Here is a 27215-nt window from a genome sequence, read left to right as displayed (position 1 = left end):
CACGTCCCTGGGCCTCTGTTCTGCAGACGCTGCATCAGCACAGCAGAGAGCCCTGGGCAGGGAATCCTGCTTCAAAGCCTTCAGGGTTCACCTTCCAGCGCCCCTTCTCCATGAAGCCTTTGATGCCTCCAGAATGTGGAATCATCCCCCAACATTCTAAACATGAAACATTTAGAGAGTAGCTCTGCGTGCCAGGCCTTGTACTAAGCACGGAGGGTCCCCTGGCCTCACGGCAATTGTGGGTGATAGGCATTACCAGTCCCATCTTACAGGTAAAGACATCGATGCTGCAGGAGGTGAGAAGACAGGTCTAAGGTCATCTAGGCCACATGGCATGGAGCCAGGATTCAAATTTGTGTCTGCCTAACCCCAAAGCTTATGCCCAAAATCACTACACCACGATGCCTCCAGGTAGGTGTTTTAGCCTCTATCTTTATAAAACGTTAGCTCTTTATTCAAATGTCACCTTTTAAGAAAATGTAGCCCTCCCCTGAACACCCCTTCTCTCCTTCCCTGAGTTAATGTCCTTTGTAATACCCATTATCATCTAACATATTACCTATTTTTTCCTTGTAGTGCATTCTTCCTGGGCCCCTCCCCCCAACTTGAATGCGACCTCCATGAAGACAGGGATTTTTGCTAATTTTTCCACTGTCGTATCTCCAGCACTGACCAGGAACAGGTGGCTCCCAGGAGGCATTCCAGAGATATTTGTGAATCAAAGAACTGAGTAAGTCCACCTCTTGTGTTGTCACTGGTTTCGTAGAAGTCCCTAGATTATAAACTTTTTGAGGACAAGGATCGTATCAAATTCGCCTCCACACAGCCCCATAACAGAAAAGGGGTTTATTCTGGGTGTGTGGATGAATGAAAGGGATGCTTTGACACTCCTTTCTCCTCTCTCTCCACCCCCAGCTCAGACATGCATCGTCTCCTTCATGCACCACTGCATAACCCTCTTTCCTGGTCTCTGTGCATCCAATTAGTGCTCCTTCAAATCCACTTCTACATTACAGACTGTCAGAGACATTTCTTTATAAAACACAAATCCGGCCATGTCATCCCCTGTTGAAACACGGCAGTTGCTCCATGATATATGTCTGAGCTCCCCTACATGGCACTGGAGACTCCTTCTGACCTGTGCCAGCTCCGTCTTCCACCAGGGTGCCCTTGCACCTTAGTTCACTGACACTTACCCCCTTACCTGCCGTGCGTGCTATGTCTTTGCACCTGCTGCTCCTGCTCCCCGGAGTGCCATCCTTTTTTATTCTTTTCTAAGTCCCTCCCCACCCCACTGGGTTAGTGAACTCCATGCATCTTTCAAAACTCAGCTTAGATACAAGCTCACCCATGAAGCCTCCCCAGTACCCCTCCCTCCCTCTGCCAAAGGAAAGTTCAAAACTCTGTCTCCCGGATCACTTCTGCACAATCTGGAGGTCTTGTGTGCAGCAAACTCAACCACCCAACTGCTATGGGCTGAATGTTTACATCCCCCCAAATTCATATGTTAAAACACTAATCCCCAATGTGACAGCATTTGGAGATGGGGCTTTGGGAGGTGATTAGGTCATGAGGGTAGAGACACCTCATGATGGGGTAAGTGCCTTTATAAGGACAGACACACAGCTTGCTTCCTCTCTCCCCACACCCAGCCATGTGAGGACATGGCAAGAAGACAGTCACCTGTACACCAGCAAGAAGGGCCCTTTTCAGAACCTGACCATGCTTGTACCCTGACCCCATACTTTTCAGGCTCTAGAAACCATGAGAAACAGATGTCTGTCATTTAAGCCACCCAGTCTAAGGCAATGTGTTATAGCAGCCCAACTGACCGAGACACTAACACAGTTGAGAACTTAGAAATAGGGAGGCTGGGGTGGGAGGGTCCCTGGGCCCACCCGTCTACAGAACCTCTCTCTAAACCTCACAAAAGGAAGAAAAGCCCTTAGTCAGCTGATCCTGCCTTGGGAAACAATGCACGTGTACTTGATCCTTTGTCTTCCCGGACTTCAGCCAAATGAACATGGTAAATCAGAAAGAATTTTGCTGGAGGAAAGGACACTGGCTGCTTGAAGCAAGAGAAGGCAGGGTGGGGAGAAGACAGATTTTGAAGAACTCTAAAAACAGTAGTCTAGGGCCATTTAGCATAAGGGCAAAACAGTCCCACAGAGAACAAGAACCCTTAAGAGCATGATGGTATTGTACCACTTCACGTTGCTCTTTCGAATCTCACAAAAATTATACCATTCTGTTATTAACTAGGCAAGAAAGAATAAAAATAGAAAGTTTCAACCCAAAAGCTAAAATCAAAAAAGAAAACTCATTAGAAGACAAATGGTTACTGTTGAAATAGTCCCTACCAAGACGGACTCCAAGAATAACACATAAGAGACATACTGGTCTATAGTGAGTACTAATGTTACCATAGTGAGCAAGTACTACGTGTTAGATAGTGTGTCATTGCTGCTACTACTACTTCTCCTTCTCATACTCTGGAGATGCCCCTAAAGGTTAGCGCAGCATATTGGTTAAAAGCATGAGCTCCCAAGTCAAAACTGCCTGGGTTAATATCCCAGTTCTTCTATTTCTTAGCTCTGTGACCTTGGGCCAGTCATTAATCTTTCTGTGCCACTGTTTGGTCATCATAAAACAGGGATAACAATTCCAGCTCATCCATAGGCTTGTGATGAGAATTAAGTGAGTTAATCCATGTAAAGGATTAGGCCTGGCACCCAGCCACCGTGTCACAGGAAGATGCGGCTCTGGCATCTTTGGAAAGTGGGCAAGATGATGTGCAAAAAGGAGATGCAGAGTCTGTGAGCTTCAGGGAAGGCCTGGAATGGTACCAGGTACAGGGCATCCTTCTGCCAATCTCTGCACACACTACTCCCGGCCAGCTCAGGCACCACAATGGTAGCTTTACGCAAACATGCTTCGTCACATGAGACTTTGAGAGCACAAGAGACACTCTGCACGCTTCGCTCTTGGACTGCCTGGTAGATTTCACCATGTGGGCCCCTTGTTAGTAACTGGGGAGCTGATGAATTGCTTCAATTCCTTTAGGTTCATTGAGCACAGGAAGTCAAATGACTCGAATCCCATCCCTGCTCTTTGGTCAATGACCATCATCATCCAACATATTCCAGCCTCTAGCCATTCCCTATCCTTATTCCCAGACTTTGCTTCTGCTTTTCCCTCCACCTGGATGTCATGTCCCCAACTTTCTCCAAGTCAGAATTCCTACTAACCATGGAAATCCCATCTCAACAGCATCTCTCCTCTGAAGTCTTCTCGGCTCCCCCCAGGGGATCCCACAGTATGGTCAACCATCACCTACTTAGAAAGATTTGTGGTACTTGCCAACCATAGACCTCCTACTTTTGAGATCAGGGCCTACCCACCTGCATTGGTAACAACTTCCCGGATGATTCTTGTACACATTAAAATTAGACAGCAATTGTGCAGACAGCTGGCCTTGCCAACCTTACACCTAGTCATTTCTCCCTTACCTGTGCTCCCCTGATACGTTCCACATGACCTCTGTGAGCGCACCTGGCTGTGTTCCAGGTGAACTGCTTACAGCAAATCTCTCACCAGACTGCAACTTACTTGAGGGTAGAGACTGTGCCGGAATTATATTTAAATTCTCAGCACCTCTAGCTGTATTCTCTTTTCCCTCACATTCCACATCCCATCCATCACTAAGCTCAGGTGGCTTCACTTTCGAAAGGTCTTTTGATTTTGACCACTTCTCATTTCTTTCTTCTCAATGACCTTAGTCCAAGCTACCATCCTCCCTCCCCCATGGGCTACTGCAATGATCCACTCACTGAGCCTGCAGCTTCCACCTTTCCCCCTGCAGCTTCCTTAACACGCAGCACTCAGAATGATTCTTTAAAAACACGTTAAATATTCACAAATCGCATAGTTAAGAAAGCACTGGTATCCAGAAGATATAAAGAATACTAAAAACTCAACAATAAGAAAAACAAAACAATTGAAAAAAGAACGAGTCACAGCCCTGAGCAGACACCAAAGAGAATATACGGATGGCAAAGACACATCTGAAAAGATAGTCAACACCATTAGCAAATCAGGGGAAGCAAATTAAAATGAGGGTGAGATACCACTCAGCTACCAGAATGGCTAAAATTGAAAGTACAATGCCAAGTGCTGACAAGGATGCGGAATAGCAGAACTTGCACACATTGCTGATGGAAGTGCAGAACGGTATAGCCACTTGGAAAATTAGCTTGACAGGTTTTTATAAAGTTAAAAGAAACTTAGCATATGTCAGAGCAATCTAACTCCTGGGTATTTACTCTAGAGAAGCAAAAATGTACATTCACACAAAAACCTGAACACAAATGTTTATAGCAGCTTTAATCATAATCCGTAAAAGCTGGAAACTACCCAGGCAATGAATGGATAGACAATCTGCGGTACATCTCTGCAAGGGAAGGCTGGCCAGCGATAAAGATGAAGGGGCTACTGACACACACAACGATGGGGATGAAGCTCAAAGACATGACGCTGAGCGGGGAGCCAGCCTCAGAGGGTTACCTGCTGTGTGATTCCATGTATTTGACATTCCCAAAAGACAAAACTATAGTGGCAGAGAGCAGAGCTGTAGTTGCCAAATGTTAGAGGTGGGGAATTGGTGACTATAACGGGACAGCAGCAGGGGGTATTTTGGATGATGGAACCATCCTGTGTCCCCATTGTGGTGGTGGCAGTAGCGTGAATCTATACATGTGTTAAAAGTCATAGAACTGTACAGCAAAACAAATGCAACTTTACCATATGACAATTTAAAAAATAAAATCAATTAAAAGAACAAGTCAAACTCTGTAACCTCCTTGCTCAAAACCTCCACCTTAGAATAGAATCTGAATTTCTCTCCACAGCCCATGAGTCTCCCCAGAGCTGGCTTTGGGTACCTCTTCTTTCTAACTCCCTTCCCATGCCTCTCTACTGACTCAGAGGCTCACTTGCTGTTCCCTCTACCTGGAACTCTTTTCCCGATATTTCTAAAACCCACTCCCAAACTTCATGGCTCTGCTAAACTATTAACTCCTCCGAGAGACCTCCTCTAACTGACTTTTCTAGTAATATAATAGCATCTTCCTATACCCTTATATTGTTTCACTTTTCTATATGGCATTCATTTCTAAGGTACATCATACAATGTATTTGTTTTGTAGCTATTTTCCACCTTCCCCACCGGAATATAAGGTCCATGAGTTAAGGACTTTGTACTGTTCCCCAACACGTCCCCAGCACCGAGATTCTGCTTATCACAGGATTAGAACTCCATAAGTGTTTGTTGAATGGACGAATGAGTTAACCCAAGAGATGAACAGTCAATAATGAAATTCCCAATGCTCTGAACCTGGAGGCATACTTTGGCTCAAAAATTTCTTTGTATCAACTCTCAAATCACCTGCCCACTTGGCCCCTGAGTAAAGCGGCCCCAGTCCCAAATATTTAACTCAGCTATCGGTACTTTAAAAATGTATTAAGTTCAACATCTCCCTTCTAAGTACAACTTTCTGGTGCTCGTTTAGAAAACTAGCATTAGGGTGAACTAGGAGGACCAAGGCTTCCAAGTATTCTTAGAATAATGCCATGTGAGGTGTCCTTAGGGCTCGTGGAAAGCTATCTAGAAGTGCTACTAATGTGAGCAAAGAAATTTGAGGGAGATTAAAGAAAGTCAAAAACAACACTTCTCTGCAACACCTTTCCAAGGAGAATGAATAAATTAGCATCTACAGAACACCTACTCCATAGGTTCTAGGCACTCTGAAGATTATTATTTGATCCTCCCACCTACCCTTCAAGGCCAGTCCTATTAGTCTCATTTTCACACGTAAACAAACTGAACACAGAGAGGTTAAGTAACATTCTCAATGTCACACAGTGATAAGTAATGTCTGGCATTTTGAACTACGGTCTGCGTTGCCTCTAATCTCGTTCTTTTTCCACTTTGAATTTTAGAAGCAACATTCAGGGACAGGAGAGTGAACACCATCCAGAGGAGCCAGACAGAACATGCCAACCTCAAATAGCAAAAGCCAACCTGGACACAGGTGGCCAGGTTCTTCTCTAAAACCTTTCCAAGACCAGCATGGGTGCATCTGCTGAAGCAAGATGCCGATTACCTTCCAGCAAATATGTAGTGAGCACCCCCTCTGCAACAGTTCCTGGGCTGGGGTTTCCGCATACATTATCTCATTTAATCGTCATTATCATTCAAAAGATCATTAACATGTATGAAATATTAGAGACTATTTATCCAGAGTGTCATAAACCCTGTAAGCATTCCCTCTCCTTCACCCCACGCCAGCTAGAGATGCGACAGCTATGTTTAAGACAGAACAGTACGAACACGCAGACAACTGCATATGGATCTTCTTTTCCTACTTCTTTCAGTGTAAGCCAGTGTTTTGCACACTGGCTAGCGTAGGAATTACTGTTCAGGCTTGCATACACAGAAACCATGCATCATATAACGCAATTTTGGCCTGGCGCAGTGGCTCACACCTGTAATCCTAGCACTCTAAGGGGCCTTTAAGAGGCAGAGGACTGCTTGAGCTCAGGAGTTTGAGACCGGCCTGAGCAAAAGTGAGACCCCGTTTCTACTAAAAATAGAAAAATTAGCTGGGTGCCGTGGTGCAGTCTGTAGTCCCAGCTACTTGGGAGGCTGAGGCAGGGGGATTGTTTGAGTCCAGGAGTTTGAGGTTGCTGTGAGCTATGATGACACCACGGCACTCTACCCAGAGCAATGGAGTAAGACTCTGCCTCAAAAAAAAAAAGCATGTTTTTGGTGATTAAAAGATTTTTGAGGGTATTTTTGGCTACACGTGATTTTCATTCCATACTATGGCTTTGGAATCTAAAGAATGAGTAAGATGCAGCTCAGCTGTGCCCCCAGCTTCCTCCTCTCTCTTGCTCCTGCTTGACAGACATCAAGAAATCTTAGGTCCAGAAAGGAAGTCAGAGACTGCGAAGCTTCACTCCTTGCTAGGGGTGATGGAAGGTGAAGGCTGCCCCCCAGGCAGCTCCACCATCAGCACACTCTTCCTCTCCCTGCTCTCTCCTCCTCTCCAACTTCCACCCACCGTGGCTAGCTCTGGCCTCCTGTCTTGTAGAATAATTATAACCCACCTTTCCTATGATAATCATTTGAATCTTTGAAGACTGTTATTAGGATGGTACTTTCTTAATGTTATAGTGATCATGAAAAGGGTCAAATAGCTTTTTTTATAACTACTTGGTGATTTTTGTTTCTAGGTGTATATCTCTGCTCATCCAAGACAATGACACCCACCTCCCCATTAGGCAGCTCCACCAATTTAATTAAGTTCAACATTTTGGGAGCTGTACCCTGGAAACATGCAGCGTAGTTGGGAAGACAAAGAACAGAAACCACATGTCGGGTGGCAGGTGCTCTGACAGCGGCAGAGGTTGGGTGCCAGCCAAGGGCAGAGGGAAAGGGTCAGAGTCTCAGTCCATCCACCGGGAAGATTGCTGACCTGTGAACTAGACCCCCCGCCCCCACCTTATGAGACACAGCCGGCATCTGGGCCTCCTCAAGAAAGCGACCAGGACTCACTTGCTCACAGCCCTGCACGTCTCAGTCACCTGTCATAGTGCCAGGCAGAGGAGGTGCTCCGTGAGTCTACTCCAACCTTTTAGCACTGAAAAAGGGCCTGGATGTGAGAATAACTAAATTCAGCTCACCCCAAAGGTCTCAAATGAAGGTTTAAAAAAAAAAACCTTATTTATAATAATACAACCTCAATACCTAAGACAGGGAGTCTTGGTGTCCATTTCCTGCCATCTGTCAGCTCACCAAGTGACATGAAAGAAATCATCTAACTTCTCTGGAGCTCCGTTTTTTCAGCTATAAATTCAGGGGCCTGATCCGAAGGACTTCAGGGTCCCTTTCAGACCCGGGGCCCTCTAATCGTCGGTAGTCCCAGACGGCAAGTGGGCAATCCACAATAACCCGGCTGAGCTAGCCTAGCTCCAAATCAGTGCATAATCTCTAGTACAAAGAAGAGCATCCAGTGAAACAAAGGCAGACAGTGATTCCAGCTCCAGCCCCGGGATTATCCTGCCATGTACGGCCACCCCAGTATATCTACCCGCACAGGTTTAAATACCAGCCTTGACATTCGCCAAGTACACGATCTTGGGCAAGTCACTCAAGCTCCATTAGCCTTAATTTTCACATCTGTGGAATGTGGTTAATTCTACCCACTCCCAGGTCAGTTGGAAGGGTGCATGGGTTAAATCCTGTGTACGACTCCCAGCTCCCAGAGGACATGTGCTGTGTACCCCTTTATTCAAATATTCTTTACCCGCTGAACTCAGTCAACAGCCTCAGATTCCAAAGGTTTGTCACAATCCAAAGCACAGATGGCCAGAGCTAGAAGGGTTCTAAAAATCATCAAGTCCAGCTCCCTCCTGCCTCTGTGACTTACAGCTGAGGGAACTGGACTGAGGCACAGAAAGGCTCAGGGACTTACCCAAGGACCTACATCAGCACAGTCTTCATCATCAAAGCCCGGCCTAGAACAAGGGCGCAAACACCAAGGATCACACAAGACACAAAGAGAAGCCTGTGCAGGCTCCACTATCTGGAATTGGAACCCCCTCCCCCCACTTATATCCAAATGCTGAAAAATAAAAGAGGAACTTTTTATGTATGTATTTTTTGGAGGATTGAAAAAGAGAGGCAGCATCATAGTAAGTCTATAAAAGGTGGGGATTTCTTGAATTACCTATGGAATGAAGGTTAGAGTTTCTTGGTAGCAGCTTTCCCAGCTACCCTGGCTTACCCCTCCCAACCCCATGCCTACCGTTTTCAATTTAATTATATCTTGAGGCACACATGCTTGTATGGGGACCCTTTCTGGACAAGGTGAGAAGTTTTAGGCTGGGGCAATAATCCATGTCCCATTAAACACACACACACACAAAACCTGTCACAATCACACTAGCCATAAAACAAGAATTCCTCTCCCCACCTTGAAGAGCCCCAGCCTGGGGCACCTAGGAAAGTACTCAAATTCATCAAGCCACACTGATAACTCAAGGGTCTGGGACCCAAAATGACATGATCAAAATCCCTGAGACCAATTAGGAGTTTCTGTAGAAACCTCAGCCCAGAGTCTACCCAGGGCCACCCGGCTGAGCTGAAGCAGTGAAGAGGGAGTTCAGACAATATGAGGAGGGACCCAGGTTACAGCTGGCTCCAGAGACACAGCACTAACCTGACAGGCTCCCCTCTGGCCCAGACTCCCAAAGGAAAGCATGTATCTTCAGGGAGCATTGGACAGAAAGGCAGGCCACCAACATGCGTCTTTATAGCTCCTGGTGAGTGCGCTCTGCCGGCGTCTGCCAGGACCTGGATTAGGAGGGCCCTAATCCAAGCCTCACGTTGTGCATTTTATCAAACAGACCTAGAGAGGGAGACCACCCTGCCCAAGCTCACACGGCAAGCCAGTGGCAACCACTGGATTGAGCTTGTACCTGACCTTTAGTCTAGGGCTGTTTCCTCCCACGGCCCCAAGCCTCTTCCCCATCAGGCCCACTCCCTCTTTCAAAACCTTGGGCTCACCTCCTGGTTCTGAGGATTCTGCCAGGTTGAACAATGCTCAGAAGCAGGTGGCAGTTTAGCAATTCATTCAGAGGGACCTGGGGCTGTGCCCGTCCCCGATGGCAAGGAGAGACTGCAGCAAGAGACTGCAGCATGGAACTTTGAGAGGACTCTCTCTTCTCTAAAGAATCCTCCTCCTTCTCCTCCTCCTCCACCTCCTCCTCCTCTTCCTCCTCCTTCTCCTCCTCCTCCTCCGTAGTACTACGGAGACATGTGCTCTGCTTGGGAGGAGGTAAGGAGGAGAGTGAGGCTGTTTATTGGAAGGAGAAGGGCAACAATCTGCTGGGCTCTGCTATATACTCACACCTAGCATAAGGGGAACGAAAAAAAAAAGGGAGAGAGTGAGCTCTATCTGCTGCCACAAAATTATTAACCCTTGTGTTCCAGCTCTGCTTCTGGTACAGCTGAAGCAAGAGAAACAATACACTTAACCAATGGAGTGCCAGCCAAAGACATTACATCATCAGTCAGCGCCGTCATTGGCTAATAATTCCTAGAAGGCAAAATTCTGCTTCTAGGTGCTTAACTCTTTCATGCTCATCAGAGCAAAGAGTATTAGGTCTAAACCAATGGTTCCTGGATTTGCTTGTATCAGAATCATCTGGGCTGTTTTCTAAACACACAGATTGCCATGCTCCATCTCAAACCATCTAAATCAGAAGCTTCAGAGGCAGCATGGATATCCGCATTTTAAATAGTGTACAGAGTGTGGGGGCCAGTGGTTTACTCAGAAATTCTTCCTCTCTAAACAAGATAACATTTTTCTGAGCACTTATAATGTGCCCAGCACTTTGCTACATCATCTCACTGATTTTCTACACAGAGCAATGGACATTATTGGCCCATTTCACAAGTATAAAAAGTAAAGTTCAGAAAGGCTAAGTCACTTGCTCAAGAGATGGAGCCTTATTTTGAAAACCAGGCTGTTTGGATCCTACCTTGCCACCCCTTTGAAGCTCCCACTTGAAGTCAAACCAAGCCATCTGTTTGCTCATTGCTTCGAGGATTATAGACATTATAGATTCTTTTGATAAGTTGGAAAATGCCAGCAACCTGTGAGGAACTGGGAGATGAACACAATGGTGGATCATTCTCTTTCTCAGGCTCATTCCTTTTGCTTCTGCTGGAAGTCTTGGCTTAACCCCCATTTTCTCTAGGAAGCCTCCCTCTACCCCTAAACCTGGGATAGATGCCCCTGCTCTGTGGTCTTAAGGTACCCTGTATCTGTGAGCTCCAGCTGCTTGTTTACTGGGGAAACTCCATGAGATTAGAGCCACGCCTACCTTCTCCACTAACATATGCCCAGACAGTGAATGCCGCCTGTGAATACTCAATCATGACTGAAAGAAGGGAGGGAGGGAGGGAAGGCATCTGCAGAAGTTCTAATGGTATCATGCGAGATGGGAAAGACAAAGGACTGGAAGCCTGGAGACCCACATGAACAAACTGCCTGATTTTGGGCAAGTTAAGTTCATTTGGAGGGGCTCCTGGTTTCCTCATCTGAACATGAGGACAAAAGCACCCTCCCATGAGCAGTTATGAAGCTCGAACTGGAGAATGATCGAGGCTCTGATTTTTTCCTCTATTCATTTTCTGGCTGACATCTATGTGTGACAACTGCCATATTTATATCTCAGCCCAGACTCTCCTCCTGGACTCCAGACTCAGCCAGTGCCTGTCTCCCTGTGAATGTCACACGAGCATCTCCAAGAGTATTTGAATTTTATCCCTTAAGCACAACCTGCCCCTTGCCCAGCGTCCTCCACTATTTCAATGGTGCTCCCATCACCCTGTTTTGTTTTTTTCTTTTTTTTTGATTTAGGTGAAAGTTACATAAACACGAAGGTAGCCATTTTAAAGTGCAGCGGCATTTAGTACTTTCACAACATTGTGCAAAACTACCACCTCTATCTAGTTTCAAAATATTTTCATTCCTGGCTGGGTGCAGTGGCTCACACCTAGCACTCTGGGAGTCTGAGGTGGGAGGATTCCTTGAGGTCAGGATTTCAAGACCAGCCTGAGCAAGAACAAAACCCCGTGTCTACTAAAAATAGAAAAAATTAGCCAGGCGTTGTGGCACACACCTATAGTCCCAGCTACTAGGGAGGCTGAGGCAGGAGAATCACTTGAGCCCAGGAGTTTGAGGTTGCTGTGAGCTAAGCTGACACCACGGCACTCTAGCCTGGGCAACAGAGCGAGATTCTGTCTGAAAAAAAATTTCATTCCCCAAAAGGAAACCACTTAGCCATTAAGCAGTCAGGCCCCATTCCCTCTTACCCCTCAGCCCAGGGCAAACACCAACCTGCTTTCTATCTCTACACATTTACCTATTCTGGATATTTCATATAAAAGGAATCACATATGACCTTTTGTGTTTGGCTTTTTCACATATTTCCACATAATGTTTTCAAGGTTTGTAAACATTGCAGCATGCATTAGTACTTCATTCCTTTTTATGGCTGATTAATATTCCATTGTATATATACACCACATTTTGTTTATCCACTCACTTGCTGATAGACATTTGGTATCCAACCAATCTTAAACCATAAGCCTGGCCATTGTCCTTGATCCCACCTCTCCTGTACTCCCCATATCTAATATATCAGCAAATCTTGTCCATTTTGCATCCTAAATGTAGCTCAAATCCTACATACCTCCAACACCTTTGCTGTCCTCTAGCCCAGAAACCAGTATCTCTCTCACCCAACTTCTAATTGGTGAGAAGACATCATTCTTTCTTCTCTCTAATTCATTTTCACCTGGTAGCTGGTGGGATCCTTTTAAATCATAAACCAGATCATCCATTCATTTAAGCAATGCTTACTGAGCACCTTTCTTCAGGGAGGTTGCCTCCTAGGAGCACGACAGACAACAAACAAACAAACATATACTATTATATCAGGTCATTACGAGGCTTAAAATCCTTCATTGATTCACTGCATGTTGGATGAAATCCAAGCTCAGCATGGCCTCCAAGGCCCCATGTATTTCAAACTCATCTGAAGCCACTCTGCAACTTGCCCATGCTGCTCCCATCACGATGGGCTCCATTTCCCCAGCTCACGGTCCCTGAACAAACTGTTTTCTCTGCCTCTTGATCTTGGCATTGCTGAATCTTTCCCATCCCTCGGGTCTCAGTGTAACTATTACCCTCCTGAGGGACCTTCTCTGACTATCCCGTTAAGCACATCCACCCTTCATTCATTTCAGTCATTCAAGAAATATGTGCTAAATATTGCACTGGGCTCTTGAGATAAAGACTCCCCTGGAGTCTGCAGTCTAGCGGAGAGGACCAACAACAGGGAAGTAAATAAAACAAGTGCTATGAAGGGAGAGTAACTGGGAGGGCCCCTGCTTCGCACAAAATGGTCCAAAAGGCCTTTCGGGGAAGTTATATTGAAACTGAAGGATAAGGAGTCAACTGAGCAAAGGGCCTGTTGTTCATTGTCACATCCTGGCTATGCAATGCCACATTCCATTCTTCAATGTTTGCTTTTGACAAATCCAAGGATTTAATGTTTGTCTTTGTCTCCCCCAACAGACTGAGCTGTGTCCCCAGCACCTAGGACAGCACCTACTCTTGAGGAGGCACTCAATACACATTGATTGAATTCTTAAGTGGATGAATGAATGAGTGATTAACCAATCAATCCATCCATGCAATCACTTTGGAAAGTGTAACAAATCGTAGAGTTGCAAGTGATTGTTATTATTGCTTTATGGCAAAAAGACATCAACTCTATTAGATTTTGGAAAAGACTGGGTTGACTGTAAAATGAGAAAAAAGTACCTAAATTAGAGTATTATTGGACAACTAGGAGAGAATGAACATGCATAATAGGCCTCAATAACGGGAAGCAGTAGTCATTGCAGCTATTATTATTAAAGGCTCCTCATAAAAGCTGAATCAACTCAAACGCCACAATTTTTCAGGTGCAGTCAAGAAACTTAAAATTGAGGGAAATGAACACTTTTTCAGTGTTTTTCTAAGCACCAGGTGCAGTACAAAGCACCATCTCATTTGCTTCCCAAGCCATCCGGTGAGGCGGAGTAGTGAATGCTTGTGGGACAACTCTAACTCCCCCTAAGACCAAACCACTCATGACTTCCCTGTGCCCAGCTGCCGGGGATGTGGGCTGCACACAGCTTACAGCTGAGCCCCTATTCGGGAACTGTCCCACTGAAGGAATGTCCGAAGTTATGCCCCTTTACTGGGGCCAGGCTGCACCCACTGGCTGGTCAACAGCTTCAAAGGCCCGCCCCCCGCCTCAGGGGATGGACTGAGGCCTCTCTTAGTCTCCCTCTGCCCAGCCCTGCTTCCCTCACTGTGCACCCCCTTGGGAAGTGAGACCACTCCCCAAGCATCTTCCTACACACAAATCTCAGAACCTCCAGGGTCTTTTTCCAGAGAACTTGACCTGTGACAGGTGAGTATGATGATTCCCTTTGAAATCAGAAAACAGAGGTTCAGAAAGATTGATAATGTCCCCAAGGCCCATAGCTAAAGTGACTTCCCAGTCTCACTTCCCAGAGAGCCCTTGTTCTTTCTACTATGCCAGTCTACACATAACCCTGCCTCCAATAGCTGGCATTGAACCTCTTTGAGACAGAAAAGGGAGTCCAGGGAGAGGGCAAGCCCACACGGAGGGCCAGAAGACGAGAAAAGGAGAGCAGAGGCACCACCCTTCACAATCCCCCAGGGGCCATCCCTGACGATAAGATCGCAGTCACAGGCTCCAGAAAAAATATACAAATGACATGTAGGTTGCAGACGCAAGCATCACAGGGGCAGCATCTCCCCTCCTGAATCCATCCCCAGAAGCCAGGGAGCAGGGCTCTTGGGCAGAGGAGGCTGCCTTAAAGGGCCAGAGTGTTTGCACCCAAGTCCCCAAAAGTGACTACAACTCACCAGCTTTCTGATGCTCAGGCTTCATCCACTGTCCACACAGCCGCCACAGTGACCTGATCACTGATCAGAATTCTTCCCCTGCCCTCCTTCATCCCGGGACAAAATTGCAAATATTCTGAGTCTGCATTTGAAGGTCTGTGCGCGTTTTAGCTCCCTGTCACATCACATTGACAGCTCATTTCCTACCCACAACAAAACCGGTCTTACTCCATTATCTGATGTTAAATTATCTGATGTTCTGGGTCAGGACACTGGACTTTTTCAGTTCCTTTACCTTCACTCAAGAAAATCTATGTGGAATCCTTGCTATCCCATCAACAACCGCCCCCTTCCGTCCTCCCTCCCTGTCCTCCCTCCCTCTCCCAACACACACAGTTTCAGCCTGCCCAACCCTCCTACTCCTTCAAGTCCCCACTCAGTGGTCACCGCCTCGCTGAAGCCTTCCTGGCTCCCTCACCGTCCTGCTCGCCACCTCGTGTCCTCCGCACTACCCTGCACTGCAATTGTTCCTCCCACGATTCCTCTCAGCCCGCTGAGCTCCCCCAAGGACCTTCTTCGTGCCGCCAGAGCTTAGTACAGCGCCTGGAGTAGGAGCCAAGTAAGTGCTGAATAAATGCACGAGGCGCTGTAACCGTTGCTATAGTCTCTGCTTCTAGCTTTGCCAGGGACCACTCTGAGATTTCTTCCTGCACCTCAGGATGAATGTAAATAGGAAACGCCATGACAAATCTGACCCCTAACCCCAAGGCAACAACAGGTCGGGAGGTGTCATGAAGACCTAAGGCAGGCGCACAGCGGAGGTCCGGCCCCTGCGGCTCCTCGCACCCCACAAGCTCTTTCCCCCGCCCGGCGCTGGGTGGGGACCGTCTTAGGAGCCACGTTCTTGCGCCCCTGGCTCCCGGGCTCCGCCGGCAGCCCCGCACGCAGACCCGCCCGTCCGAGGGTCCAGCCCCGGGCCGGGCAGCAGCAGCCTGGGGAGGCAGCGTGGCGCGCGGCTCCTCGCCTCTCTCCCGGGCCCGGGCGCGCTCGCATCCCGCGGGCACACAGCCGGAGCTCCGGGGACGCAGCCCGGCCCGAGGACGCACCAGAAGTCCCCGCTCCGGGTGGCGGCTCCCTGCCCCAGAAACCCCTCAAAGTCTACTTCGCTGCGGCGCGCGGCTTACCGTGCGAGCCGCGGGGAATGCAGCGCCGTGTGGTGCCTCGCAGCCGCGCCCGCCGGTCGATGCGCTCCGCGTCCCGGGAGCTCAGCCTCTGCCCCTCGCCGCGCGCGAGCGCCTCCGCCCGGCCGCCGGGCCTTCCCGCGCCGCCGCGCCCCATTGGCTTGGGCAGCCAGGCCCCGCCCCGCAGGCCCCGCCCCGCCCGCCGGCCCCGCCCCTCAGGCTCCGCCCCGCGGGGTTCACCTCTCCAGGCAGCGGACGCTGCTTCTGCACTCCAAGCTCTCACCTGGCTCGGGCGGCCGAGTGAGGTAATGATTCTGGATCCCAGGAGTGTGTAGAAGCCCCTCAGGGAGTGCGAAGAGTGCAATGGCCTTGGTATCCAGCTTTGAAAAAGTCGCCTGACCTTCCTGGATCTCCGGAGGCGCCTCGGAGAGACCAGGCAAGCCCCTTCCTTGTCTGCAAAGGTCCCAGGCTGTGTGCCTGGCGCCCCCGGGCCGGGGTGCAACGGGGAACGCCCTCATGAAGTCTGCAGGGCGGGGGGCAGTGCTGGAGCAGAGCAGGAAGGTGATTAAAAATAAGGAAGGGGTGTCCGGGTCTGCTACACGTAGGATGCTCTCCAGGACGCCTGTGATAATTTGAACAGGTTCAAAGGATAAAAGCGATTCCAGGGTTGGAGCGAGAGCACTGCTGACAGAGAGCTCAGCAAATGCAGGGCGGTTCCAAGGCTGCAACTGGGGACTGCAGGGGCCAAGTGCAGTGAGCCAGGGGAGAGCACGCTCCTGCCAGAGAGGTAGACCAGAAGCCACCTCGAGGAGCTAGGGCTTCAACATAGGAATTTGGGAGGATCGCACCTCCCAAATATGGGAGGTTTTTTGATGAGATGGAAAACGCCAGCAACCTGGGAGTTGAAGACAGTGGTGGATCATTCTCATTCTCAGGCTCATTCCTTCTGCTTCTGCTGCAAGTCTTGGCTTAACCTCCACTTTCTCTAGGAAGCCTATTGGCTATTGCAGAAGCCCAGGCAAGAGAGGATGGTGACTTGGGCCAGGATGGTGACAGCACAATGGGGAAGTGTGGACCGACTGAAGCATGTGTTGAGAGTAGCATGGAAAGCCTTGATGGGCTGGATTGGATTTAGGCGATCCTACGGTTTGATTATGTCCCCCAAGGTTCATGTGCTGGAAAGTTCATCCCCAATGCAAGGGAACTGACCTTTAAGAGGCGCTAAGATCATGAGGACTCTGCCCTCCTGAATGGATTAATGCTGTTATCTTGGGAGGGGCTTGCTGATAAAAGGATGAGTTTGGACCCCCTTGTCTCCCCTTCTCATGCTCTGTAGCCCTTCTATCTTCTGTCATGGGATGAGGCAGCAAGAAAGCCCTGGCCACATGCGGCCCCTCAATCTTGGACTTCCCAGCCTCCAGACCCATGAGCCAAATAAATTTCTGTTTGTTTAGGGATGAATGAAGAATGTCTTCTAGGCGTTGAGCTTGAGCCACTGTGGGACAATGGTGCTGTTACCATGATGGGGAAGGTTCTTATCCAGCATCTTCCACTTACTGTGTGTCCCTTGGTAAATGATCTCAGTAACTAAGAGGGAGTGACTGTGACCTCAGTAACTAAGAGGGCACAAGACTGATGCAGGGATCATAAACTCTAATACTGATGGGGCCGGGCAATAGTATACCAAGTGAGGTTGGCAGGGTGTGATAGAAAGGAGGCATGATGGCTCACTCCTACTGTAACCCTAGTGCATTGGGAGGCCAAGGCAGGAAGATTGATTGAGGCCAGGAGTTCAAGACCAGCTGGGGCAACATAGTGAGACTCTCTACAAAAATTAAAAAATTAGCTAGGCATGGTGGCACATGCTTGCAGTCCTAGCTACAAGAAAGGCTGAGGAGGTAGGGTTGCTTGCGTCCAAGAGTTTGAAGTTGCAGTGAGCTATGATTGCACCATTGCACTCCAGCTTGGGTGACAGAATAAGACCGTGTCTCCAGAAAAGAAAAAAAAAAGAGAGAGAGAGAAAGAGAGAAGGGGTGAGGCTTGTGGCAAACTGAGGTCAGCACACCTGCTTAAGGGAACCTATCATTGCTCAGCTCCAACTGATTTTTGCCATATAGGAATGTGGACCTAGAATTGCCAGATGTTCTGATTTTTATTAAAGGGCCAGAAATTCAGATTGTGTTAAGTCTCTAGGTTTTTTAATATTGGCAATTAATTAAACATTTTTATAAAAGACCATGTGGGCCAAGGCTGTTGGACAAAGTCAAACCCATGTGTGGTCTGGATTTATCCCTTGAGATTCTATTTTTCACTTTTGGATTAGACAATCTGTCCAGATTGGATGAGGAAAGTAGTGGGAAATAAGAGGATAAGGAAATCTCAACTCTGAAAACCAGCATAGTCTTTGATTTGGCCAGCCCTGGCCTCTACCTGGCATATTCTTTCTAAGCCTCAGTTTCCCTCAAAAGGTCAGAGCAGAGCTACTCCTCCCAACTCTAACTTTTGGGGTTAATATCATAATAACAGTTTAAAAAATTACTAGTTTTCATATACACAATAAAGTTGCTTGGGGACAATGGAAGATGTTCATGTCTGGGGCTGTAAATCTAAAGAGCCTCCCTACCATCGGTCTGAAGCAATGAAGGAAAAAGGAAACAGAGTGGGATAAAGTTTTGGATGAGAAACCAGGCAAATTATGGCATGGAAAATTATTTTTTATTGCACTATAAATAAGAAGTAAATGGCAATTAGATGCAGGAGAGCTTAATGGTTTCTATTGAAAATTCAATATATTGTAGCCAGTTCTCAGTATATATTGCCAAGGATTTTGCAGTAATGAGATTCTCCCATCGTGCTTTGGAGGTCAGCTGCACTCTAGCATTATTTATTCTTATGTGCCAAGCACATGTAATAACAAAGGCCTGAAAATAGATAAGCATTCTCCATAGACTCAATCCCTTTTGCCCGTAACTCCTCCACCTTAGATATTGTTTAAAGCTGGAGTAACAGTTTATGATTTTATAAATTACTGGCTTTCTTGTAGGAAGGTGAACATGGGCTAGGAGCCAGAAGACCTGACACTAAAGTCACTGAATCACTGACTAATTTCTCTGAACCTTCTTCATCAGAAATATGAGCACTGACAACAGGTGGCTGGCTTCCTGGAGGATTTGTGTATTTCTACTTGTCACTCCACTTCTCTTTTGGGGGAGCTTTTTTATTGTGTGGAGACCTGGCAATTCCTTAGGCCAGATCCTTCCACAGTTTGCCACACCCAAGATTCCCTCAAAAGTCCTTGAGGAAAGGATGTCACCTAAGTTGAGCCTACTAGATGCTCAGCTCCAGGACTTTGCCTCTCCAAAAAGTGGCAAAGATTCATGAGACAGATGGATCATGAGGCCGCGTACTGTGACGCTGTGATGGCAGCAGCAGCCTGGGCTGCTTATCATGAATCTTGTCGCTCAGCCTCCAGACATCCCTCGATTGCTGCCAGTTTCTCAAGTCTAGTTCTTCCTGCCATCCTGTCCCCCACCCAATTTTATTCTGTGAATCTCCCATCACTGCTAAACTTTCTTCTTATGTTAGCTGCCTAAATTATTTCTCTTGCTTTTAAGCAAACATCCTGATGGATCCAGGAGGGAAAGAGACATATTGCATCATAGGACCCTCTCCCCAGGACAGCGATTCAGCACGGGAATTTGCATACACATGGGTGCACTCACAGTAATAGGTATACATATCCTCTCACTACTCAGTAAGAAATCCAACCCCATGGGGTGGTAGTGGTAGTGTTTAAAAAAGGATACTTATTTTTGAAGAGAAGAACCCAGATCTGCCATTCTTAACAGATCCAAAAAAAAGTGAGAAAGCTCTTATAATAAAAAAAAAACCACCCTAGAAATAAATTTTCTCGTATGTAAATTTTATAGTTTGCAAAATACTTTCATTTAAATTCCCTCATTTCATATGCACTCCTGTGAAGTAGGCAGAATAGATAGTATTCACAGTTTATAGATTATTATAATCATAGCTATCATTTATTGAACACATTTAATGCACCAGCACTGCTAAATGCTGTATATACACGTACGCCAATTTTGCTAAGGAGATATTGTTATCCCCATTTTATAGGTGAAGAAACTGAGGCATGCCCAAGGTCATATGAATAATATATAGTTGAAGTGAGAACTTGAAATTGGTTCTGTCTGACAACAAAGGTCATGTATGCTTTTAACACACACATAGCTTCATGTCATGCAACACAGCTCGTGAATAACGGAGCTATCCTGGGACCCAGGTCCTATTTCAGGACAGCTTCTGCTTCATTCAGCTAAGGCTCATCCAACAAGGGCAGAGTCCCTTTGGTTGTCCATCCACGGTAAGATTTTTAAGGTGATAGGAAAGCCTTTCTAATATTTCTTCCTACCTACCTCTTAGGGTGCCTAAAATCTATACAATTAAAGAGAATTGCTAGGTTTGAAAATTAATGGGTGTAGAAATGCAAACGCACATCTGAGGGATACAATGCTAAGTTTTATCACCTGGAGGATTAACCCTGCTCTGAAGTCTATCTAAAGAAGGGTCAAGAAAAAGGTGAAAGTAGGAGAACTGTTCAATTTCACCTGTTTCCTATTTGGATTTTAAAAAAAATCTTTTGGCAAGATGGGAAGGTCAAAGACAGAATAAAAGAAAATTTGAAAGTATTACTTTACTCCTTAACATGAGGCAATTCATTTTATCTCTGATCCCTGGTAAAATGAGGAGAGTGTCTAGAATTTCCTAACCTCTATGGTTCTATTTGAGAATTCCTGAATAAAGGATCAGACATGACCTGGCCCAGTCTAGGGCTGAGGTGGGCTTTGAGCTGAAGACTGGGGGAGATTTTGTGCCTGCTCATTTGCAGCACAGAGCATTTTTTGCTGACATGGCAAAGGATTGTCATGGCAACCAGAAAAATAAAGTTCCAAGTCCTTGGAGTCCCCCTTAAAGGGAGGCAGATGTCAGTGGGTGTTCCTTTGTAATTAAGGGTGCTTGAAGGGTTTAGCTGATCGTGTCACTTTCAAGGTGATACTCTAATACTTCTGGCTCCACGACTCACCAGGGAGCAGCTGCAGCCAGTCAGAAAGAGGACTAAGTGCAGTGGGATGGGCCCTGAAAACACCTTGGCAGCAGTTCTCACTGCAGGCTGCATGTTAGCATCACCTCTGGAGCTTAAAATGCACCGATGCCCTGGCCCTGATGCCCCAGTCAAATCAGTTGATGGGGGGAGGGGCAGGGTATCCATAGGAGATATCCTCCCAGATGACACTCTCAGATGACACTATTGCACTCTCGAGGTTGGGAAATCCTGAGCTGGATGGAGTTCAAGTGTCAAGTCCAAGCTTCTCGTCTGTGTGGTCTTGGGCCAGGCTTACCTCTCCAAGCTTTGGGTTCTTCACCTGTAAGTAAAGTAACATAACCAGCTTTTTCAGAATTGTTGTGAAGCTTAAATACAAAAGTGCCTGGCAAATGCCATGTCCTCAATATTAGTTGCATTTGAGTTAGAGCCAGCCCAGGATTGGAAATCCAGAAGGACTTTCTTTGGGGATTAAAATCTTTCTTGCTCCCCACTTCCACTTTGGGTTTCCCTGGTCCTTCAGCAGAGGGATCCAACAAAGAAGCTACTGTCTTCATATGCCTCTTTCCTTCCATCCTAGACCCCACATATTTATGACTCTGCTTAGGTTCATCTCCATATAGATCCCTGTCATTTGCTCCAAGCTCAGTCACCAGAGAGGTAGTGGTTAAGAGTGTGAAAGTGGGAACCAGGCTGTGCTTGGATCCTGGCTCTGCTGCTTGCGAGTGGTGTAATTTTGGGCAACCTATTTGCCTCCATATCGTAAAGTGGATAATGGTACCTATTTCTGGGGCTGCTCCAAGGATGAGATCTGTTAAAACATATGAGGTTGTAAGAGTGGTGCCTGGCATGTAATAAGTACCCTTTAAGTGTTATCCATTTTACTTGCATCTGAATGATCAACTCCCTGATTTCTCAGAAAAACAACACATACATCTTATCATTTAAAGCTCAATGAGTCCTTGATCTGGATTTTGAGGGAGTGGGGTACCAAGATTTGGATCCTGACACTAAGTATCTGGTTTCTGTCTTATTTGTCCCAAACCACAACAGTTTTGTTGGAGTAGGGGCATGAGTTACACACTAGCATCCAAGTCTGGCACCTGCCAGACGATATACCTGCCCTCCTGGAGCCAGCTGTGAAGGTAGCAGCATGTGCTCTTCTTACTCCACCCTCTGTCACCCTTCTTCTCTTTCCTCTGACCCCTTTGAGATTATGGATTGACTATGGCATTCTGTTCAGGCTGATCTTCGTGGCAGCTGCATGTATTATGTAGGCAGGCCTCTTGGAGAGTAGTAAAAAATCATCATCATTATCATCATCATCATCATCATCATCATCATTGTGGCAGCTGCCATGGAGAGCTTCCCATGTGCCAGGCACGATATTAAACATTCTACCATCATTTGTTCACTGAATTCTCCCAACAACCCTTGAAGGTAGGCATATGCTTTATTTCCATTTCACAGATTGTGAAAACCGAGGCCTAAAGCGGTAAATCCACTTGCTAAGAGCACACAGCTATTAAGTAAGGACTCAGGGACTTAAGCATATGATTCCATGCCGCTGATCACCATACCCACTGTCAGTTAAATTCTGGGTCACTTCCCAGTGGTTAGCAAGCCCTTCTCTTCCTTCCTGGGATTCAACCCACCTTAACTGCCTCTTTAATGCCGCTAGCACCCGCTTTGTTCCACTGCTTCCTTCCTTCCCAGTTATGACCAGCTATGACTGGTGGGCAGGGCTCAGTCTTTCCATCTTCTCCGTCTTATCACTTCTGAGAGTAATCTCAACTACCCGTGTTCATTCAAAGAGGATTAACTCTAGTTGTTTCAAGGTAACAAACCTTGGGAAGTTAGAAAGTCTTAAGACTCCTATAAAGTTCTCATATTTGAGCTGTAGCGTAGTAAGGAAAAAGCAGAGTGGATTTGAAACCATACAAACCTTGGTTTGGGTCCCAATTCTGAACTTCCTCCCTGAGAGACACTCTTTGTGCCCAGTTGCTTCATTATAACAGCTGTTCCTTAGATCTGCTGGGAGGAGAGGGCTGGCAGGGCTGAAGCCCTGGTACAATGGGTATGAGCGACTCAAGTGCCCTCTGACGAGGGTTGACTGCACTCGGAGAAGACCAATTTAGGACACGTCCTCACCAAACATTTTCCAATCCCAATTGATTACTCAGTTTACAATTTACCTATTCTGTTCCTTATTTCTCAGAGCCAATACTAGAAACTACATTAAATCAAGTATATATTATTTGTCAGGCCCTTTCAATGGCATTTTGCATATTTTATTTTACTTAAATTTCACGAAAACCCTTTGAAGTTAGTACTATTGTTTCTTAGAGAAGTAAACTGGTTTGCTCAAGTTTTTGCACTTTTATTGGCTAAGTCGATTAACCCATGCCTTGTGTGTCACCCTTCTAAGATAGTATATTTATATTTTCACAAAAGCCTTCTGGTGACTTGACGCTTTTTCCCAAAGCAGGGCCACTACTGAGGGCATTCTCGGGTACGACTGCAGGCTGACAGGGGCTGTGCTTTGGGCTGGGACTCGGCACCTTTCAAATCTTTCCATTTACACATAAGCTCATCCCTTCTGTGCATGATGTATTTTCCAGACCCATCTATTCCTGTGCATGTGGCAATATTTAATCAAGAAAATATTTTATCTCATTTCCTCTTTGGTGTGGAAGGAGTAATTTGGCAGGAGTAACCCTCGAGAGACCAATGTGCATCAAGAGAAGGGATTTGAAGCCATGCCGAAACTTAAAATGCTAATATCCTATGATCTAGCGATTTTTACCTCTAGAAACCTTCCCTAATGACAGGTTCACTCATGTGCTGAAGGAGGTGTGCACAGAAGATGGAAAATATCCACTGTAGCATTGCTTGAAACCATCCAACTCTTCATCAATAGGGGAATAGCTAAGTATACAATGGCATATCTATATATGTAGAATATTATAAAGCACCAGAAATAATGTGGTAGATCCATTGTGCTAACCATGGCCAAATCTCTTTGCTGAGTGAATAGGGAAAATTAAAGAAAAATGTGTATGGTATGTGCACACACACACACACGCACACACACACACACACCCCTACAGGAAAAATTAAAAAAGTACTACCAATGGTTACCTTTAAGGGTAGCAGGAGGGAAGTTCATTATATGTGTATTTGTGTGGGTGGATTTCAAAGGGGTGTTTGGCCTTATCCATTATGTTTAAATTTTCATGAGGCTGTAATCATATTATTATTAATATACAGTAATTAAAACTTAAAACCCAAACTCTTGAATTTTCTTTTTTTTATTTGAACAATGCAGTAAGATATTTTAAAATGAGAGGTTTTACAATGGAAACTTGAAAAAGGTTCTATATTTAGTGCTATGCATAAGTAAGAGCACTAGACCAGGAGTCAGGGTGTTCAGCTGTGTGACCTTGGGCAAGTCATTTCCCCTCTCTGGGTCTCTATTCTTCCTCTGTAGAATGAGGAGTTTGGACTTGGTCAATATTTTTATAACTGCACCAATATTTCCTAGAGGTTGTTCAAGAGCTATTGCAAAGAGTGTGTGTGGTGGTGGGAGTAGGGGGGAGGTGAGGCTTCGAGAGGCAGAGAGAGATAGAGAAAGAGAGGGGAAGGAGAGAGGGAGAGAAAGAAGGAGAGAGGGAGTGAAGGGGATGAAGAAAGAGAGAGAGGATTTTTTAAAAAACCACTTTGTTGAGCTGTGATTGACATACAAAAGAGAGAGGATTTCTAAGATTCCATTTAGCTCGGCTATTCTAAGCAGAGGCAAGTAACAACAGAAGCTAGATAATTGGATTTAAATCATAGTGTGTGTGTGTGCTGAGGGGACGCAGTGGAGAAGCGGTTGGCTGAGCTATCTCCAGCTTGTCGTCAGCAAGAACAGATTCAGCCCAGACTCCAGTCATCAGGCCCCACACTGGTCCCTCCATGCTGGACTCAAGAGACACACCGATGCTTCCAGTCCTTTCTGTCGGGCAGAACAAACTGAGAGGGGGACCAGCCGACTGACCATTCTTCCCACTCCGAGAGCCTGGACACTGAGTTCCAATAGCTCTCCAGGTCACCTTCCCCGTGGGCTGGCTCCACTATACCGCGGGAGGGCTCCCTCTCCTGAATTTCAAGCCCCTGGGAGAAGCGCAGAGCTTAACTTCCAAAGGCAGACAATTGCTTTCTCCAAAATCATCTCCATCTAGACATCAGAGGAGTGAGCATCATATTCAGAGAAAGCACTCCTTGGCCTATAAAATGCTGTGTAAAACATATAATTTTCATCATCATCACATGTGGCTTATAAATAGGTATTGAAAGAATACATTCATATAGCTTTTCCTTTCAAAGGAGCAATAAAGTAATGGCAAAAATTTGCTTTGGCATGGCTAGAGACCTGGATTCAAATACCAGCCTTACCACGTAAGTGATTTGTGTGACTCTAAGCAATCATAATAATAACTGCACTTATGCTCTAGCCTCTGTGGTAAGTGTTTAACCTTGTAAACTAAAAATAAAATCCTAAGTCTCCCCAACAGATTGAATGAACCCTTTCTTGGCCAAGGGGACCCCAGAGAAGCCATAAAAACTAAGTTCCCAGCCATGACAGGATGGCAGGTCAGACGTACCTCGTTATACTCCCTCCTTTTTGGAATTTAGGCACAAAAACTGACCAGCATTAATGTCAAAATAGAGATCATAAGAATGACAGAGTAGACTCTTTATGGAAATAAGATACCAAATTATAAACAAGGCCTACAGCTATGCCAGGCAAGGCTTAAGTCACATCTGAACACCAACAATTTTGCTTACCAGGTAGGTCACTTTGACACAGTGTATTGTGGCTTGCTCCCATGATCTGACTCTGACATAGCATCACACGATGATTAGCAAACTTCCTTATCTTAACTTAAACATTCTTTTCTGCTAACTTCCAGGTTTTAGACCAAGCTTTGTTTCCTTAAGCAATTGCAAATCAAAGACTCTCTGAACCTACTTATGACCAATAAGCCCCTGCTTCAAGAAATACCACTTTTGGGGGCCAAATCAATGTATAACCTCCACATATTAATTTATGACTTTGCCTATAGCTTCTGCTTCCCTGAAATGTATAAACAAAGGTACATTCTAACTGCCTTGGGACCACTTACTCAAGCCTTCTTGGGTTTGTGTTTTCCCAGGCCACAGTCACTCATATTGGCTCAGAATAAACTTCTTTAAAATATTTTACAGAGTTTTGTTTTTGTTTTTTCTGTTAACAACCTCCATTACCTTATTTAAATCTTTCAATGACACTCTGAGACAGGTATCAATATTCCCATTTTACAGATGGAGACACTAAGCTCAGAGAAGCTAACAAACTCACTCAAAATCACACTCCTTATAATAGAATACACTTTATAAGTGGCAGGGCCAGCAATCGAACCCAGATACACACTATTTCAAAAGCACTGCTCTTAATCATTCTAAATGTTTCCCTTTCTGCTGAACTTCAATTCTGCCTGTTGTGGGGTGGCCATGGGGATCAATTGGGCCAGTTTTTATGACCTGTTTTGCAATACAGAACATGGGATGTATGACTAAAGGCCAGTGGAACAGAGGAAACCAAGGCTTTTTACATGGAGAGCTTTCATTATTGGTACTGTTAATAAAACACACCTGTGCTTGTTGTGATTTTGTGATTGGGTCAACTCATTATGGAAAGGTGGGATGGTGCATAAAAGTTTTTGCTACCTTCAAAATGGAAATCATTCTTCTTTTCCTCATATAGCCCCATTAGGCTACTCCGTCAGCAGGATGGAAAAACCCATTCAGGACAGGTGGAGTTAGGAATTCCACAATGCTCTGCTCCGGCTGTGGCCACTGTCCGCCCCCAGCATGACCATGTCCGTTCTTTCATTCATTGCTCCTCTGGGGATTGGCAGTCTCCATCACCGTGTTGCCAAGCAACCAAAACAGCACCTGCATCAGGAGGGGAACAAACCAATCAAGATATTTGGAGAAGAAGCTTTACCTGGTCAGCCTCCAAGATGGAAGTGGGCTCTCTGGGTCGACTCAGGACTGTGGCTGCTGGAGTCAGCATCAGAGCTGGAGGGAACCCAGGGAACTGGAAACCTCTCACTTTGGGTGGTTAAGTGGAGGCCTGGTTGGATGAGTGTGAAGTCTTTAAGGTCACAAAGCAACTCTGTGGCAGAGCCAGGAGGACAAGTTGACCCTATTGATCCCAGCCTAGTGGTTGCATCCCTTATACCTCGATGCCATCATGTCAGGTTGTGTTTGTGGCATCATCTATGTATCAGTCTCTCTGCCTGGTGGTGTGGGGGATGCAGGAAGCATCTAGAC

General features: G+C 46.1%; 1 protein-coding gene across 1 annotated transcript in view; it reads right to left on the bottom strand.

Annotated features, from left to right (window-relative positions):
* Window positions 1-15785, bottom strand: part of SYN3 (synapsin III) — a 409534-nt gene extending 393749 nt beyond the window's left edge. The window contains exon 1 of the mRNA XM_045553009.1: window positions 15743-15785. The gene's annotated coding sequence lies outside the window, so the exon portion shown is untranslated. The remainder of the gene's footprint in view (window positions 1-15742) is intronic.
* Between the last annotated feature and the right edge of the window lie 11430 nt (window positions 15786-27215).

Source organism: Lemur catta, chromosome 6, assembly GCF_020740605.2.
Source record: "Lemur catta isolate mLemCat1 chromosome 6, mLemCat1.pri, whole genome shotgun sequence".
In the NCBI taxonomy this organism is placed as follows: domain Eukaryota; kingdom Metazoa; phylum Chordata; class Mammalia; order Primates; family Lemuridae; genus Lemur; species Lemur catta.
Note: the sequence above shows the minus strand (reverse complement) of the source record. Positions and strands in the feature narration are given on the sequence as shown.